Source organism: Meleagris gallopavo, chromosome 1 (genome assembly GCF_905368555.1).
Source record: "Meleagris gallopavo chromosome 1, MGAL_WU_HG_1.1, whole genome shotgun sequence".
Taxonomy (NCBI): Eukaryota; Metazoa; Chordata; class Aves; order Galliformes; family Phasianidae; genus Meleagris; species Meleagris gallopavo.
The window spans coordinates 4990422-5010231 of record NC_139404.1 but is presented as its reverse complement, the minus strand read 5'-3'; positions in this window follow the sequence as shown (position 1 = coordinate 5010231).

Below are 19810 nucleotides of genomic sequence, written 5' to 3'. Positions count from 1 at the left end.
GATGAGATCTTCTGGAGAGCTTCAGAGTTTTGTACCTCTACACAGTTCACACAGGAACAGTGTAAAAGGTGCCAAATATTGATAAGATACAGTCCCTGCACTGCATAGGTATCTTCAGAACAGAAGTGGAGACTTACCTTTTAAAATCAGAATTACAGCTGCAGGAGACTCCCATTTTCTGCAATATTGAAATTATCTGAAATTCATGTCATCATTAGAACTGGAAAAGATGGATTTTCACTGAGAAGTGTCACTTAATGGAAACTAAAGATTTCCATGGAAATGTATGCCTGACTTTAGAAAAGGATTTAATTTAAAATATTTTCCTTCTCCACTAACTTGGCATATTGGAAGTGTTCACAGTAAAAGAAAATTAAGGTTCAAGTCCTTACTTTGTGTATCTAGACCAGAATACAAATATGTAGATCATTGATTTTTTTAGACAACTGCCATGAATTTCCAATGAAAATTCTTCATATCTGAATTATTTATTGTTGTTGCTCAGTTAAAAAAAAAATCAGTGATTATTTATTTTTCCGTTTATTACTCTATTGACACAAGCCACTAGATTGAATCTGAAAATAAAGGAATCAAAAAGTTAAGGTCTTCCTTCTGTTTTATCTATAGTTGTTTTTCTTCTGTATTATTATGTTTTAATTATACATATAAAATAATTCTTCATAAACATGCCTTTAAGTGCAAATTAAAGACTTAAACCAAAGATTTTGCAACATAGATAGAAAGGAGAATATTATAGCACTATAATTGACCTTCAAATTATATTAATATGGGAGGCCTTTTCTTTAGGGAGTGACAGACTAACTGATGTAGTCACTTCAGTGTAAGAGTTAATTGAGAGATAGTTTGTTCCTCTGCAAAAAGAGGGAATCTTTCCTACTCTCTAAAGTAAAATATATTGCTTAATCTGTATTTCCTGTTTAAGTGCATCCACTTAAAACATCTTGAAGATGCAGAACTAATCTGAATTAAACTTACAAGACTATGGGGTCAATGCTTAATTTCTTGGCTCTGGCTAGATTTTCACAGTTCTGTGATGCTGTGACAGACACAGCCTTAATCTTAACTAGGGATGTCCACCATTTAAAGTCTGCAGATGGGCTAGTTATGTCAAAGTATAACCAATACAAGGAGATTCCTGCTGCTAGAAAAAGGAAAATGTCTCCCCTGTAAATCCACATCTGCATTCACCTATGGAGAAAAAAAGGAGAGATATGAATAGAGTAAAAAAGAAATTTTCAAAATACAACCTGCATGCTAAGGTATTAGAACAGTTTGAGGATGAGGTTGGCTCTTGTTTTGCATTCATTCCTGTTGTCACAATACATAAGGAAAACAGTTTCCAGAAACAGAAGAGATACAAAGCCATACCATTTGCAACCATTGAGCTTATTTACACTGCTAAGAAATAAAATCTTCATATTTCCATTATTTAAAATTTCCAAGTTAACAAAGCCTGTAAGATTTTTCTGTTAAACTTGTCTATACTTCAAAATTTACATTTGCATCTCTTTTTCTGGTACATTATTCATTAGCTTATTTATCTATCTTTTTAAATTTCTATGCTCATCTATTTAATTATCTTCTTAGAGAGATTATCAATGCTTTCCATCTTCTTTGATGTCAATTTGAAAAGGGACAATGAGTTTACAGACAACTATCATTTCAACCATTTTGATGACATGCCATGGCCTTTGACCATCTTGGCAATCATCTGACTCTCCTTCATGACCTTTGCATAATTACCTATCCAATTTCCTTATCACCATTCTCTCTTTGTGTTTTACTCTTTACTTTTGGCTCCTAAAAGCAGTATAGGTGTGGTCACTGTCAAAGTCACGGTGAACTTCTTAGGACTTTTTCTATAGCCCTAGAGATAACCAATTAATTCCTTTATCTCAGCGTCAAGTAATTTCTAAAACTCTTGTTATGTCTTATTTTTTTTCACTTTGACTAAGTGTTTATAAACTTAACCAACTTTTTCTCTTCTGTATTCATGCATGATTTAAAACATATCAAAGCACATCTGAATAGTTTTATTCCTATATTTCCCCCAAGTATTTATAGTCCAGTTGTTTTTGGGAATCATTTTCCTGCTCTACTTAACTAAACAAAAAATCTAAAGAAAAGCTTTGGTAACATTTTAAAAATGGCCACTTTGGCCTGCAGCGTCTGATGCACGGACTCAGATGTGAATGATCCAAATCCTTTATTACAAGTTCTCACATCACTTATATACCTTCACAAGTTTTCTTTTTCTAGCTTTCCCATCCACCCCTACAACTTTCCCATACACCTTTACATGTCAACAGAGCATTCTGTAAAACACTCTTCAACTGTTCGCACAGGTGCTTATCCAATCAAAACCATGAGACGTTCTTTCTCCTTCTAGAGGTGTCTTTGGTTCTCATGCTGTTTATCTTGCTCCATAGCTTCTGCTCTGAATAGTTTTTCTTGTTTTCTCACATTGGCCTGCAAATTTCTTCTACAAATCATTCCCAAGTAGGTCTGTAAATACCTTGTTGTTTTTATAGAAAGTTTCAGGTTCCTCTTAAGATAGTTTACCAGATTAATCTGTAGAATATTTTTGTTGCTTTCCCTGCTGACCTCTATGTCCTTCAAAAATTCTAGAAGAAATAGATTAACCACTCCTAGAGACTAGCAGAGAATAACATCATTGGAAAAAAAATAACTTTGCTTTCAAATTTGCTTATTTCTCTGTGTCTGAGGCTTGCAGACACCAATAACACTGTAATTATCAGAGCAAGTTGTTTTCACATATAATTTGTTCTAGCTTAAAATTATCAAGCTATTTTTAATTGTTTTCTACAACCCTATGTAATTCCCACCACGGCTGTTGGAATATTGACTGAAATTTGGGTTGAGTTCATAAATGATTGGAATCCACCAAACATATATTCATAACAAGAAAAAAACATTTTCTATGACAACAAAAATTTCTTAATTAAAATAACAGCATTACTCATTGTGGTGTATGTTGCTTCTAACTAAAGGACACATCTTCTCATATACATCAAAAATGCAAGAAGAAAAATTTCTGTTTGTTGATAAAACCAAGAGATCCAGTATGGGTGAGAGATAAAGACACAAAGTCTGTGTCTAATATGTTATGTCAGGAAACTCAAGGTGTTGTAGGTCTACAAGGAATCATGCTTGATTTTAGGTGTTAAAACTTGCAGAGAAGTTGAGAAACCAAAGAGAATCTGTGTTATTGTCAGCTAATGAAGATCAAACAAAGTTCAGATTGTTCTACTTTAAAAACAAACAACAAAAATAAATGATAACTGTCTTTAAGTACTTTCACAGCTAGCTTTTGGAAGGGAGAGCATATACAGCAATATTCTTTCTAAATGTTGTCCTAACATATAGTCCAGGAGATGGGAGTCAATCTTTTATTTCTCTCAAATGTATAATGCAGTCAACTCTCATGGGTTTTATACTTAAATACAATGTTTACCCTGACAGAGTGTAAATAAGGAGTGTAAATAAATCAACATTGATTTTATTGTGTTTCTTTAGAAAACTTTCTTTTTTCAAAGGACCGCCCTGTGCAAGTGGTGAGATAAGGAGGCGTGATAATTTTTTAAGTGTAAAGTCAAGGCAAAATGAATGCAGGAAACAAATAATGGAATAAAAATGTAGCGACCATCAAATCCATGTAAATGCAATTGAATGGGTTATGGAGAGCTCCATGCCAAGACAATTTAAGTAGTTGCTGTGTAGCATTTGAGTTACTAAACTTTACACACGCACACAACTGGCTCATGTAAAAGTAGATCAGCTGCCCCTGTCCTATATCTCTTCTCTGGTATGATTCCAGGGGTAACTTCTGAGGAGCCAATTCAGGTGTTTGCAGCCACAGGATAAGCATGCCTCAGGAGAAGTTGAATCAAGGCTGAGAGTACAGGATCTGGCATGTTGTCTGAGGATATCAGGCAAGCTGGTGTTCAGAGAAAAGACAGCCATAGAAGGGAATAATTTCCAGGGGATGTCAGGTGAGACATGTATTCTATAGCCCTTTCATCTAGGTCTCAGACAGGCCATTACAATGAAAAATTGAAGTGAAACTTTTTGACAGACATATACTTTTTGTGGTCAAAAAGGACTGTTCTGATTATCTACTCTAATCTATGACTTTTACCACCTAAGGAGGCTTAGACTATTGCCATCCATGAATGTCTTCCTTGAAAGATGCAAAGTCTCAGAAAAAAAATAAAATTCTTTGCAGTGAGTCTTCTTAAGTTTGCCATGAATCCCTCCGAAGCTGCACATAAACAAAGTCAACAGATGTTAAATAAATGATCAGTAGGCAAAGGCTGTAACTGAACAATATTCATCTCTCCTTCAAAACTGACATATTCGTGGAAAGAATCAGTGCCAAAACAAATACGAGCAAAGCAATAGCCTGGAAATACTTTAAACATATTATTTGAATTCTCAGAAGTAACATTTTTAACTTAAAGTAAACATTGGCATGCAAACCTAACAGTCTGCATAATCCAGTCTTGAAGTGTAACTTTATTTGTTATGGGGATTTGCTCAAGGAAAAGGGGAGGAGGGAGAGGTGGAAAAATAAAATAAAAACACCCCTCCTTCTAAAAATCCTCCTCTTCTTCTACTACAAAGAGGAACCGGTTGTTTCTACAACACTGCAGACATTTTATAAGATCGTGGAAGTGGCTGTCTCAAGTTGCTTTAGCTATTTGCAAGGGAAAGATGGATTAAATTATTATGCACTTGGCTATTCACTTGGCATCCTGAGATGGGTAGACTTTTCCACTGTCTTAATAAAAGTCAGAGGCAAGGATATGTCAACCAGATTTGTATCCTCACAAATGCAGGTACTGTGAGCTGTGTGATTACGCTTATGAGGCCGTAGTCTGCCTTTTTGGGAGTCTCTTGTGTCATGATACGGCAAACCAGATTTCTCTGAAATATGGCCAACTTTTGTCAATATCTTAATAAAGTTTTCAATTGACTGAGAAACAAAAACTCCAGGCAAGATGTGCTAGTAAACAGATGCTGTGAGCACCTTTTCCAGCTGTAAGATAAGTAAGGAAAAAAATATTTTGTTAAGATTTGTAAAACAATCTGTTGGCAAAAAAACCTTTCCTTGTTTTTATCAGTTTCATGCACCAGGGAAAAAAACACAAATCTCGCTTAGAGGTGGAAATTGTTTAATGGATGTATCAGCCACTGGATAAGGAATTGACTGGAACAACATGTTCCAGTGTCTCACCACACAGAGAGGTTGTTGATACCCTCTCCCTGGAAGCATTCAAGGCCGGGCCTGACTGGGTGTCATGGTTTTATGATTTTTGATTATCAGTATTCCACATCATAACATCATGTAGTGCACTGGGAATTAAAGAGGTAATGCTCAAGTTCTGGGCACCTGTCTGGAAGAGAGGAAGAACCACATATCCAGGAGGACTTTGCATTCCGAGAGGAGATATAACCCGTGGCAAGGTCATGAGACCTTCCCTTTTCAGCTCTCCTTTCTGCTGCTCAACTCAACTGCGTGTCTCGCCTTTGGATATAAGGCTTTCAGATACTTTCTCTCATCTTTGATTTATTAGCTTCAATTCTAATTATATTTTATTCTAGTGTGTTAACTTGCATTCCAATACCATATTTAGTAAATTAGTTTGTTTCTCCTCATATTGTTGCCACTGTTTTTAATTTTTGGGGGTCCTATTTCCCCTTTCCAGAGTCACAGATTCACGAATCTCTCCGCCCCGCTAATCATGGCATTGGGCCAAACCAGCCCATAAACCACTGACACTGGGTTTTGAGCAACCTGGTCTGGTGTGAGGTGTCCCTGCCTATACTCTTTCTGCAAAGGACTTTGACTCAGCCTGCCTGGTCAGGAGGTCTCTAGCAGATCCCCACTATAATATCACCCCTCCTTTTAATCTCAACCTGTAAAATCTTGATCAACTCCTCACCCAACCCCAAGCAGACCCCAGTGCACTCTGTCTCCTCATTGACAAACAGGTTGATATTCCCAATTTGTTCCCCTAGCCTTCCTAAAGACCTTATATCTTTCCTAAAGAGCCTGTATACATCAACAATGGAAAGGATCTACTAATTTTCAGCATATATCATGTCTGAAATGGTATCTTTAGGGTGTGCTTATAATACAGTTTTTAAAAAAAATTGTGTTATGAAACCACTCTCTGTTCCAAAAGATCAGGGCATTTAATGCTCAAAGTTACATTGGAATACTTATAAGCACTATCACTTACCAATAAGTAAGCAACCAGAAGTAACAGTTCATATACCAGATTACATGAACAGTCTATGATAGATTTCTGCCTTCATAGAGTACTTCACATAGAAAATGGAGAGGAATTTGTCTGCACTTTATATTATACAATTAAATATTCATTACAATAAGGAGACAACCTGGTTAAGTAATTAATGCTTTTATATGGATTTTATGGAAGATCATATTTTAAGTCTTTTCCTTAACGACTGTTAAATAATTTAGATAAAGTGGAAACACTTCAATAGGAAGTTCTGAGAGACACCCATCTCCATACTGCCACTGCCACCTGAACACAGACAATTTCTGAAGTTTGGAGTTCTTATCTAGACTGTGAAAATATGAGGATGAAGTTTCATTTAATAGGGGAAAGATTCAAAGATGGGAATTTCTGCAGAAATAAGAAATGAGTTTCAGAGTCCATTGTGTATGTCAATATGGACATCTTTTTTTTTTTTCTTCCAAAATTCAAAATATCATCAGTTTGTCCCAGCTGTGATGGAAACAATCATGATAGAACATCAGTGTTTTAGTTGTTGCTGAGCAGTGCTTACATAGAACCAAGCACTTTTTGGATCTTGTCCTGCCCTTTCAGTGAGGAGCTGGGTCTGCAAAAGAACTTAGGAGGGGGCAGAACCAGGACAGCTGACCCAAGCTGACCAAAGAGATATTCTATACCATATGGCATTGAGTTCAGCAATAAAAGCTGGATTAAAGGAGGGAAGGGACATTCAGAATGATGGCATTTATCTTCCCAATAAACTCATTATGAGTGATGGTCCTGGAAGTGACTGAACATCTACCTATGAGTGGGACGAACGGAATTAATTTCTTGTTTTGCTTTGCTTGTGCACACAACTTTTGCTTTACCTAGTAAACTGTCTTGATTTCAATTCATAAATTCTCAGAGCTTTAAATTTCCAGTTCTTCTCCCTCATCCCACCTGGGGATAAGGAGTGAGTGGCTGCATGATGCTAAGCTGCCTGCCAGGGTTAAAACACAACACCAATGCAAAGAAGAAGCAAAATATAAAATAAATTTTAAAAATAAAAATAAAAAGATCAAAATCAGAATTGAAAGTTACAGGCAAGTGTTTTCACATTTTGGGAGTTCTTGGTTTCAATTGAAAGAGCCACTAAAGATGATTTTAACCTAAGATTCCCAGCGCTACTTTTGAGAAGCAATATATTTAAATAGTGACAATGTGGTCTCACAAACTGCTGAATAATCAGACCCATATACGTCTCTTATTATTAAAAATAAAAAGGCATATTTATTTAATGAAAATAAAAGATTTTAATCTCAACCTTTCCTTTCTTCCACACTCTTAAAAAAAGAAAAGAAAAGAAAAGAAAAGAAAAGAAAAGAAAAGAAAAGAAAAGAAAAGAAAAGAAAAGAAAAGAAAAGAAAAGAAAAGAAAAGAAAAGAAAAGAAAAGAAAAGAAAAAGAAAAAAAAGAGTAGAAAACAAAAACTCAGTGTAACTGAAAGCCAACTCACCTCAGGAAAATAATTTGGCACCAGCCTTTATCGACAGCTGCATTTCACTTCAGCACCTGTGTGTATCATTTCAAGTGATGAATGATTGGGGAGACTGCTTTGTATTAATGAAACACGTTGTGGCAAAGCATGTGTTTATATTTACAGGAGAAGTTTGAGTTGAACCTGTCTTATGAGACTTAGAGCTCAGTGGTAGAGGTGGGGTATATTGGCTATGCTTACATTATTAAATTTGAGCACCTCCAAATTCTGAATCCTGAGTAGGTACTTCGCCCATTTCCCAACCTGGTGTTAAGGTAAGACCATCTCCACTTCATCTCAAAGTCATGGCTTACATGCAAAAGTAACATAATTTCATTAGACAGAAGCAATTCTGATTAGCAGCTGCTCTGTAACTGTGAAGATCACTTAACTAAAATTACATGGGACTTAATTTTGGATCATAGAATCATAGAATGGCCTGGGTTGAAAAGGATCACAATGATCACCTAGTTTCAACCCCCCTGCCATGGGCAGAGTGGCCAACCACCAGACCAGGCTGCCCAGAGCCACATCCAGCATGGAATGTGTGCAGGGATAGGGCATGGGCAACCTGGTCCAGTGTGACGAACTCCATGTGAAAAACTTCCTCCTTTGCACACAAACCAGGACCTCACAAGATGAAATTAGCTTCATTTGTGTCAGAGAAAGCAGAAAAATGACTTCTGATACCTGAACTAAATGTTGTTTTAAACAAGAGGTTAGCCTAAATACTTTGGGTGCCCTTAAAGAAGCAAACTGAATGTATTAAAATGTCAAATGGAAAAAGCATGCAAGTAGCAACATCACTGAGTAACAGACTTCTGCAGCAATCACAAACATTCACAGTGTTTGATCCAAGTTTAGAAATAATTTCAACCAGAATTAAGGTGGAAAGAGAGTACTAAAGAGAAAAAAAAATAGTCAAAGTAAATACCATTGTATTTCAAAATGCCATTTCACAATAAATTTAATTGCATTAGGAAAAAAATCTTAAAATGAGGATAAATAATTAACAAACCAAACAGAATTGTTTCACGCATACATGCACAACAACAAAACAAACAAAGCAAAAAAATATTTTAGACTAATTCAGATTGAAGGTGCTTTTTTTCTGTTGATTCGTGGTTTCCTCCTTAAACTGAAATCTCCTTTCTTTGTATTGCTTTAACTTATTCATTTCCCGAAGCTTGCTTCAAATCTGTTAGGTGACATTAGTGAGTGTTCATTTACAGCCCACTGAGAGGGAATTTTCCTTTGTATTTCCATTTATTTATTTATTTACTATCAAAGCATATTGTTAATTATTTAAATATTTCACAAAAAGACAAAACAAACCAAAGCTCTCTCCTCTCAGTGATACTTATTTTTGAATGTATTCGTTATATCATTATCTTAATATTAGAATGATAGAACTTTGGCTGTTGGAAATTGCAGCATCTGCATTGATGGATCAGAAACAGTTTATACCTCATAATAGCCAGCCATACCATTTCCTACATATCACCCAGTCATAGCAGAGAACAGGCTGAAACAGTATGGAATAATGTTTATACTTCATCTCTCTTGCACTGATTCCAGAATACAGGAAGACATTTGCTATGTATCAGTTTTTTTACCCAAACTATTTGTCTAGATATCAATGTTTAGATAAGGCAACATTTACAGTGGAAGGATTTGATAATCATTTAAGAGTCACTGGGTTTGATTCTTCCTCCTTTTGCTGTGGTTTAAATTTTAAAAGTTTATATTTGTTTATTTGGTGTTTTTTTAATGATAATGGTCTGATAGAAAGAGTACTATCCACAATATTTTATTTTTACTGTATATTGCTCAAATCTTTATTATTGTTAAAGATATTGAGATTTTAAAGATCAAGTTTAAAAAAAACTTAAAATCTAATGTCCAGAAGGCAGTGTATTCTTTCACATACACTGAGCTGGATTAAGCACATCTTGACCTCCACTTGTCATCCAATTTATTCAGTTGAGTTGTTCACATGTACAACTTGTCTGTTCTCAGAGTTTTTCCATGTACTCTTTGGGAATTGAAAGCTGAAAAATTCTATCAAAACATTTTTAACCTCCATGAAAACAGCTTTTGGTCCCTTCTGTCTTTCTACAAAGCACCTTTAAACATGAAGTAACTTGAGTGCTTGATGACAGTAAAGATCTGAGATTCCTGAGAAAACAATGCCCAGAGTATACCAGTGAAGCTTTAGAGTTGGATGTCTCCCAGGGTGGAGTGCAATCCTAGCTGTGATTAGCTGTGATAACTTTAAGTAAAGCTGACAGATAAGAATCAGTATAGCTGAAAAAAAAAAAAAAAAGAGTAAACTTTTCTGACCTAGTAGAACTAATTTCACAGTTCATATCTTATTTGTAGAAGGACATATTTTCTTATCACTAGAAATGTTTCTGCATCTTTCTCTTTACACCCGTCAAGCATGCATACACTCACACATATATATAGATAGATATTTCAACTTGAAATGGTAAAGAGTGATGAAGATTTTCAAATAGAGAAGACATGGGTTTTTTTTCTGAATTTGAATGAAAAACATTCTAGGAAAAATATATTTTAAGCAGATCAAACTGGGATTTTGACACTTTAAATTGTATTGCATACTTATGATACAAACAATGATATGAAATTCGTAATGAAAATCTATTTCCTAAGAGGAAAAAAAGAATAGTTTATTCAGGAATTATTTATATTGTCATAAATAAATATTTATTAATATAAAAACCAAAGTTCTTGTGTACTTTATTCTAGTCAATGAATCAACTTTCATTTCAAATGCTCATTGCTCACAATGAAGTAACTGTTGTAAAATGCATTTCTATCTGCTGACCTAAAGCTTCTCTCTTCCTGAATGATGTAGTCTAATAACATTTTTTCATTGTATTTTAAACTCACGTTTTAAAATTAAAATATAATATATATACACTAATTATAGCAGCTATACTATTATTTTTACAAATGACATTTAGTTCATTTTCAAGGTAATTCCATGTGCTACCTAAATAGTTCCTCTGGAGAATGAGATGCGTTTGCCTAATTACACAGGTACGCTATTCCTAAATGAAATGATTGCTTTAAAATAAGTCTTATGCATGTCACTGGTGTCAAGAGAATTATCTATTTGCCTAGATCTAATTATGCTGAAGGGAATCTCAAATGCAATTTGTTACTTCTCCCTTTCTCATAAGGCACGAGAAAATTAGCTACTTAATTAATAATGAAAACTTATTGATTTTACCAACAGATGTATGTTGACACTTTAAATGATGATGACATTTGGAGTGCGGTTGAAGTTTCTTTGCTTATAGAATGCTACACTTGCTTTTATTGAAAACCTACATACAACATTTAAATTGAGATTGCCTTGCCTAACCACTAAGAGCTTAGTTCAAGCTACTGTTTACAAGGGTAGATAGTGATAGAACAAGGGGAATGGTTTTAAACTGAGACAGGGGAGGTTTAGGTTAGATATCAGGAGGAAGTTCTTCACACAGAGGGTCGTGATGCACTGGAACAGGCTGCCCAAGGAGGTTGTGGATGCCCTATCTCTGGAGGCATTCAAGGCCAGGCTGGATGTGGCTCTAGGCAGCCTGGTCTGGTGGTTGGCGACCCTGCCCATGGCAGGGGGGTTGAAACTAAAATGATCATTGTGGTCCTTTTCAACCCTGGCCATTCTATGATTCTGTGATTCTACTCATCAGACATTATCTTCTGCAGTCAAGGGAGACAGGATACTATGTTTACAGACCAGATATGGAGTGATAGTTGAATTATCTGTGACTTAAATAGGTTTAGGAAGGATTTAGATGCATTGTCTTCACAGTTTTGAACTTCAGTAACTATTTAGGGTAGCTCTACACAGTCAAAAATGAAGGACCAATGTTCCACAAACACTGCAGCATCTGAGCACCTCCTGGACATCAAACAGACTCCTGTCAAGGTGTAGATTTGCTGAGTTTTCAGATTTACCAAGGCTAAACAGGAAAAGAGTGATTTACATCACTTCTGAAATTTCTGAAAAAGATAGCAAAACACGATAACATCCATCTATACCAAGATCTAAAACACAGCACCTGCTGAATGGGAGGATGATTCTTACTGCTAACTACATAGTGGCTTCCAACACCTTCCTGAATTTATGGGAGATTAGACAAAACAGCAGAGATGCTAATGTAGTTTTGTCCATATAACAACCTATTTTAAACAGTTTTATGGGTATTATAGTCCTATGCATTCTTCCTTGGACCTCTCAGTTGTCCACTGCTGTCCATATCTGTCCATCATCTAAAAAGGCATGCTTTGAATCTCAAACTAAGCTTCACAGTACTGGAATTTAAACAGCCTTCCCTCCAAAAAAAAGATTATAACATGTCCAAGAGTTACTCAGTTCATACAAATTTAGCATATTTTTCTCTGAATTACATGATGTCGCTCTCACAGCAGTCAAGACCAAATTATTTAAAACAAGCACATACCACAGTGAAACACAATTACCAGATCTTCTAATGAAACAAATTTTATGTAAAAACAATAAAAGAACGAGATGCAAAAAATCATCTTGATAAGTATTTCTGGTATATATTATATGCATATTGCTTTCCTACTTTTTTTTTCTTCTGTTTCCTCTGTTCCATTCTCACTCCATATTGTAACTCCATACTGTATAAATTTTCAGTTTCTTTTACACTTCATTCCCTTAGGAGTCTTCCTCTGTGTTGTCTTACTTATTCCCATCTTAATAATCTGTATCTTCAACTTCAAGGTGTATATTCAGCAATTCAATGGTTCATCCAGTTGGAAGAAGATGAAACAAAATTGTTTACTGTTACTAACACGCCTTTATTTTACTGTTTAATTTTAGGACATTTACTGTGCTACATAAAATATTAATCTATTAGTATTTTACTTCACAGCCTAACCTGTCAAGGCTTTTCTTATGCAAGAAGATAGGCAAGCTGCAAATAGGTGCAAGTCAAGATGGATATATCAGGCAGCATTCCTTAGGATACTGTAGTTGGTTAAAGAAAACTTTTAAAAAATCCTCCATACCCTAGAGGTAGAATTTGTCAAAATGCTCACGTAATTGAAATTTTCTATGGCTGTTAAGAGCCAGGAGAATAGTAGTTCTTCCCTTCAAATGAAATCTTACTGCCAGATTTGTATGACATTTCATGATCCAAGCTTAATTTGTTATACATTGTTCCCAGAAGGTGAGATGAGATTACATGGAGCCATACATTAGTTAGAAGATTTATTTTACACTTACCCACTCAAAGTTCCTTTCTAGTTATTCAAACAGAATAGAGCAATCTTGATTAGTTAATCTCTCTACATCAGCGTTTTTTTCCACAGAGCACTTCACAGAAATGTTTTAAAATTTCACCACAATTAAAAAAGCAATTAAAAAGGATTATCAAAATCAAAGTTGATCTTTAATTACTGCCCATATCTAGATCTTTATTCCATGATATACCAGATAAAATACTCTTAAAAATGCTTTGTTAATAGCTTTTTATTATTGAGAACATAAGAAATTTCAGTCTTTTGAGGCACATCCCATTTTAGATCAACTTCATTTTCAGGTTGTCATCTAAAACTTTATTTCCATCAATCTTTCCTTATCATAGCTGAGTAAGCCATTCCTTTATCTGCTACCTACCATAAGAATAGGCCACCTTGCAATGACTTGAGGAGCATGTTCAAAGCACAGCTATGATTTCTCCTATGAAAAATTACTCTTTATCCACATTTTAGTGAGCAAATATCTTCTGGCATCTGTTCAGTTATATCTACCTATGTGAATATCTGCAATCAATTCTTGGTCATCTAGACTTCTATAAACATTGCAAGGCCATCACTATTTTTTTTCTAAGACCATATGCCATTGGCACAATTGCGGAATAGCTTTTAGTGAGCAGAATTGGTAGCAGAATTGAAGAAGCATCTCCAAGGATGATTTTAGCCTGAATACCCTAAACAGTTCTGTTGCTTGGGTGAGCTGTATGGAAGAGAAGGAAATAAGCTTTGATCAGTTCTATGTTTGAACATATTCGCACTTAAGATTGTATCAACACTGAAAAATTCTTCAGCTTCTCATTGCCACTGCTGTTAAGGATGGCTTTGTAGCATTTGTAAGGAATGTAACTTTTAATCTGTGTTGTCTGCTCCATAGAGGACACTGTGGTGAGAAATATCCAGTATCGACAATACAGATTCTTTTCTTCAAGCTTGACCATAGAATTGCATTATCACAGAAATATACATATATATGCTCATTTTGTAAATAAAGCAAAAATATCTTCCTGGCTATGGGTGGTGTCAATGTCTTATCCTTTGAGACATTTGATGGTAGTCTGTCCTAGACAAACCTTCAAAAAGCCTTAATAAAGATTTATGTCAGCTATAACAAAAAAGGTCCATGTCTTTCTTTCTAAAATTCCAATTCCTGATCTTGCAAGACCTCAAAGAAATGAGTATTTTCATTGAAGTAGGGTCTTCCTGCAGACAAACGCACTTTATCCTATATTTCGCTGAATCACAGAATCATAGAATTGTAGAATGGCTTGAGTTGGACAGGACCTAAAGAATCATCAAATTCCAACTCCCCTGCAACAGGCAGGGTTTCCAGAAGCTAGATCAAGTATCAGGATGCCCAGGGCCCCATCCAATCAGCATTAAACACATCCAGGGGTGGGGCATCCCCAGTCTCTCTGGGCAACCTGTTCCAGCACCTCACCAGCTCTCAATGAAAAACTTCCTTCTGACATCTCCCCACCTTTAATTTAAAGCCATTCCCCTTTTGTCCTATAGTTATAATTTATATTTTGCTCATGAGCAGTGACAGGGAAGACCAGCTTCTAAAATGAAAAACAACATTGATTTTGCAGTTTTTATGAATTTTTACTGAGCTAGCAGGAAATATTGAGGCATATGAAAAACAGTGAATACATTTTGCTTGTTAAGTTTTTGCCCATTTAGTCTTTTTTTAAATAGAAGAATTTTCATCACATTAACCATATCTCCCCAGATAAGCCAAAGTCAGATTAGAAGAATTTACACCTTACTATTTTGACAATAGTTTAATGACTGGTATAATTGTCAGATTGGTTAAGATTAAGAATGGGATAGAAAAGTGAAGAAGAAAATTGATTATTATTTGTACCACAATAGAGGCTAGAGGTTCCCTGTAACATACAGTATATTATACTGAGCACAGAGGAAAAATCATTTTGTTCTGGACTACACTAAACTCAGATATATGGTCATCAGGTGTTTCACCCTGCCCAAGAAAGAATCCCCTCTGCTTAATTGTCTATTTATATTTATCTAGGCCTTTTTTAAAAATACCACTGATGGCAATTGCCTCTGTGATTCCCCAGCACTCTATTTATCCTTACATGTAGAAAATTCCTCCTCCACAATAACTAGACTAAACATTCCATAATTTCTGAAAGATAAATCCTGAGTTCTGGAGTTTGTTCCAAGCAATTTCAGAAGAAGCCTAAATACTTGAACTTCATCAGGCAATTTGAAAAGGTTCAAGTACTATCTAACCTTACTTGTTCTCGGCTGTTGTACTCTCTTTGTTATGGTACTAATTACATTAGCTCTTTCATTATTATTGGTCATTTTATTTAAAACCGAGGCTAAGAGACACAAAATATAAAATATAAAATAAAAGACAGAAAAAATACCCTGCTGTTCTCAGCATCATCTCTGCATTGTTTTTATTCTCTATAGAACAGCAGATCAACTCTTTTTTCTAGTTCTAGTTAATGTTTCATAGACAGATGATTTCTTCTTAATCTTTATATTTCCAATAGCAGTACTTCTGTCTGTTACTTATCTTTTCTAATTTTACCCCTAGATAGTCTATTCATTTATTCCTGTATATTAGTTTGTCCTTTAATATAGTTTCCTTGAGGTGCTATCAACCTTCCTCATGATCTTTCATTTTCCATGAGATCTTATCTCCCAGTTCTTTTACTTTATTGAATCTACTTCTTTGTATTAGTTACATTTTTTTCCTCCTTCCCCTTCTTATGCACTGTGAAGTCTTCTATTCCATATGCATTCTTGTTCACTCTGCCATCATGTGTTGTCTTCTACTTTCTTCCTCACAGGTAATGATTTCCTTCAGCTGCTTTCTCAAAATTACTTGTCAAAAACTGTCACTTACCCATGAGATACCTGGACAATGAACTTCCTATTTTGTTTTCTACTCCAGAAATATGAATCTAGATGAGAAACAATTGATAAAAAGCAAAAACTGGAACAGATACAGAGGTATCAAACCATTTTTTTTTCAGGTGTGTGGAATAGTTATTGGAGGTGATTTATTGTCATGTCCCCTTCTTAAGAGAAGGTACAGTGTTGAGGAAACCTCCAAGGTGGAAAATACTGAATATGCAAATGATTTATTCCATGATAGTTTCCTAATAGCAACATAATCTGCAACCTTAGGTGTTTGAAATACCAGGGGAGCTGGGCATGCTGAATCTAAGAGAAACAACATAGAGGTAGAGCAGAGCAAAAAGACTGTGGCCAGGCTCTGTAATAACATCACAGGGATGGGCACTATGTGGGACTATAGGGCTGATAAACTGTATAGTTGTTACCCTGAGCTGTCTCTATGCAACATTTTTCTGTTTTCTGTCAAAAACATGTCCCGGGATGAACTCTGTTCACTGTAATCTTGTTATAATTCCAAAACACATCTCCATCCCAAAGGCTATCCACCTCCAAGATGTGACCACTCCTCATTGAGCATATGCTCTGAATTTTTTAGCCTACGCCTTTAAAAGCAAAATGAGAAGATTTTACATGAGTCAGACCAGAATTACGTATGACTAGAGTCACTCAAACTGCACTTGAAAGTAAGAAAACAGTATAAAATTTCTCAAGAGAGGAGGAATTTTAAGGAATATGTGGTCACAGACAGGTTGGATTCACATCACATCAGCTGACAGGCTGAGCATCCCTTCCTCACTATGGGGACACATGCTGAATGAGATTCACACACTCGGTTATACTGAGTGGTCCTTCAGGAAACTTAGAGATCTCTGTAGAGTTTCTCTATCATTTAACAAATTTGGGGTTGGCTGAATTATTCACATTCTTGTTATTCACATGTGCTCTGCAGATAGTGTATTTATCACCAAAAGAATCTGTAATCTACTGCTTCAATAAACAGCACTGTTCATTAATCTATACATGAGAGTTCTCATTGAACACTTGTGGAAGATCTCATGATGTACAGAAAAATTATTTTACTCTCTATTATGTAAGAGGAAATGACATGCTAGAGAATTCTGGTGAACTTGGGGCTTTTGAGTCCAATCAGTATTATAAATTCAATATCTAAGTTAACTTTGGACACTTAGGGCAAAAATGAGTTCCAAATCTGAATGCCAATATTTAGCATTGGAACTTAATTATCATAATGTAAGCAACTAAAAGACACCTGGGCTTAATTCAGTTTTCACATATAGATGTATAGCGCTACCTGAAACTGTTAGGTCATCCCAGCAGATGTGCTGCTATTGCTCTAGAAAGATGTCAGTCAGTCACAGTTACTATATCATATCTTCCAGCTCTAAAGCAATGTCTTGAATATACTGTGGCATCTGAAATGATACTACATAATTTTATTAATAAAGGGCTGAATCGAGTCTTACATCTGAGCTTGTAGCAGTACTAGATTTTATTCTGACTTAGAGATAAAACCTCATGCAATCTGTACTGTGCTGGGACAGTAGGGAACAAGCTGAGACTTTCAAATGTGGAAAATTGCTTGTGGCTCCTGGTTTGGGAGGAGTTATGTTTGACATTTAGAATGAGTTAAATATATGTTTATTTAATTTAAAAATGCAGTTCTCCATCCACAAAATTACAGCACTTATTCCTCAAATGCAAAGCAAACTTTTGGACTTTGTGAATTTTAAAACAAGCCCTGGCATTTATCTAACTCTACGCCATCAGGGTATTTTTTCAGTCATAAAATAAAACACTCTTCGAATATCACATGTTGAAATTCAGTGGGATCTCATACATGCAGAACAGTAAATTTTTGTTTTTATTATTTTAGGACAGGTTATTATTTCTGCATTTATTTTTCCACTCTAAAAGCTTGTTTTTTAGCAGAAGTTGATGATTTCTTTCTCTTCCAGACAATTTCTTCAATAGCTTCATATCTCCACAGCTCTCAGCAGAATTCATGCTTCAAGATTTTCCCACTGTACATTATCTGATTGTCTGACAGGACTGTTGGCCTCAGTCATCTGAGCAAACCTCAACTCCACTCATTTTAGGAATAAAAGCAAGACAACTACTTTCAAAGGATCTGGTCAATAGACTTAATCAATTATCCAACATATAACAAAACTACATGGCTGAGTTAATGGAGCCTGACTTCATTTTTGTACTGCTGCATAAAACCACCAATTTGGATATCTATTTTAGTAATATGTTTCTATTCTGACTGTGTAAATTCAAGATATTTTATCCTAATATTATTTAAGCTATTTAAAAACCTTGTTTCCGCATTTGCAAGCTGTGTTGCATATAACATTACTACATTATATAAACAACAAAAAATTAAATGCATATACATGTACATGTTTAATAACATGTCGACATAGAAAATACTTTAAGAGCACATAAACATACTACTCAATAGTTTATTTTTTCTGAATAGTAACAGATATATTTTGTCTATAACTAGGAGGGGAAAAAAAATTACATAAAAATAGACATAGATATCACTGGAATGAAATTACTATTCTGTTTAAGATTATTACTGTCCCTAAACTCCACACTGTCAGTAAATTTTCATTTCTTAAAAATAAATAGGGATTACACACTTCTGTGGGAAACACTGAGAGTGTTCTCTCATTAGATTTCAAAAATCTAAAAACTGTGTGTGTCTGATCTTTTCTAGTCATCTAGGGCCTGACTTTCCAAACTTAAAGTAAAGGCCAGGAGATATATGAGGTATTTTACAATATATTCAAGATTTTCAATTGTCTTCCCAAAGGTGCATCCCATCTCTGAGTCTTATGTGAATATGTGGGAGAATTCCTAATGACACTAGACACTGTGGGCAACCTTAATGCAGACTTTGCTTCCAAAATGCTCTGGTAACTGCTAGTATAAGGTTGCACCAAGAATGCGAAGACGTGAGTCATTTCATCTAATTCAAATTCTCTCCTGTTTAAACCCCTAAGTTTTATCAGCTGGATGTCTGAAGTCAGTAGTTAGATAAATACCGTGGAAAAGAGGGAAAAGAGTAAAAATTAGGTCAGGATATAATGATAATAATAATTATGTAATGAAACCTCTCAAATGTTCTTTAGAGTAGGAAAGACAAAGAAAGCAATTATTCTCAAGTCTCCTCCAATCTCATTTTGAGACATTGGAGAAAGCCCTGAATCATTATATTATAGGCCATTCTGAAAATAATATTTAATAATATTTATTTCCATGGAAACTGGAACATGAAGAGCACAACAACACTATTTGATAGAGAAAATTCTCAGCTACAAAACACTGATTTTTTACATAGTTGCACCATGAGCTATGCCTTTTTTCCAGCTATGAAAAGAATCCTGCATACTGCGCTTGTAAAAATCTGCACCAGTGGAAGGGACCTACTGTCACTGTCATCACTGCTGAAATACACCACCTACCACCTCACTGTGCTCACATTCAGTGTTTCATCTCCATAAACATTTAGCAAGTGTCAGTGAATGTCAATGGGTACAATTTATTCAGCATAGAAAAATTCACACACACCTTTGCTTCATACACACTTCTACGTCAGCTGCCATTTTGCCTCTCTGCAGCCATCTGTCACATAGCAACAAAATGTAATGGGATATTGGTGAGAAGGTTCAACCTCTATTTCCATACCACCAACATCTGCCTCTGATGTCATGGCCCAACATAATAAATCAGGAGGCATT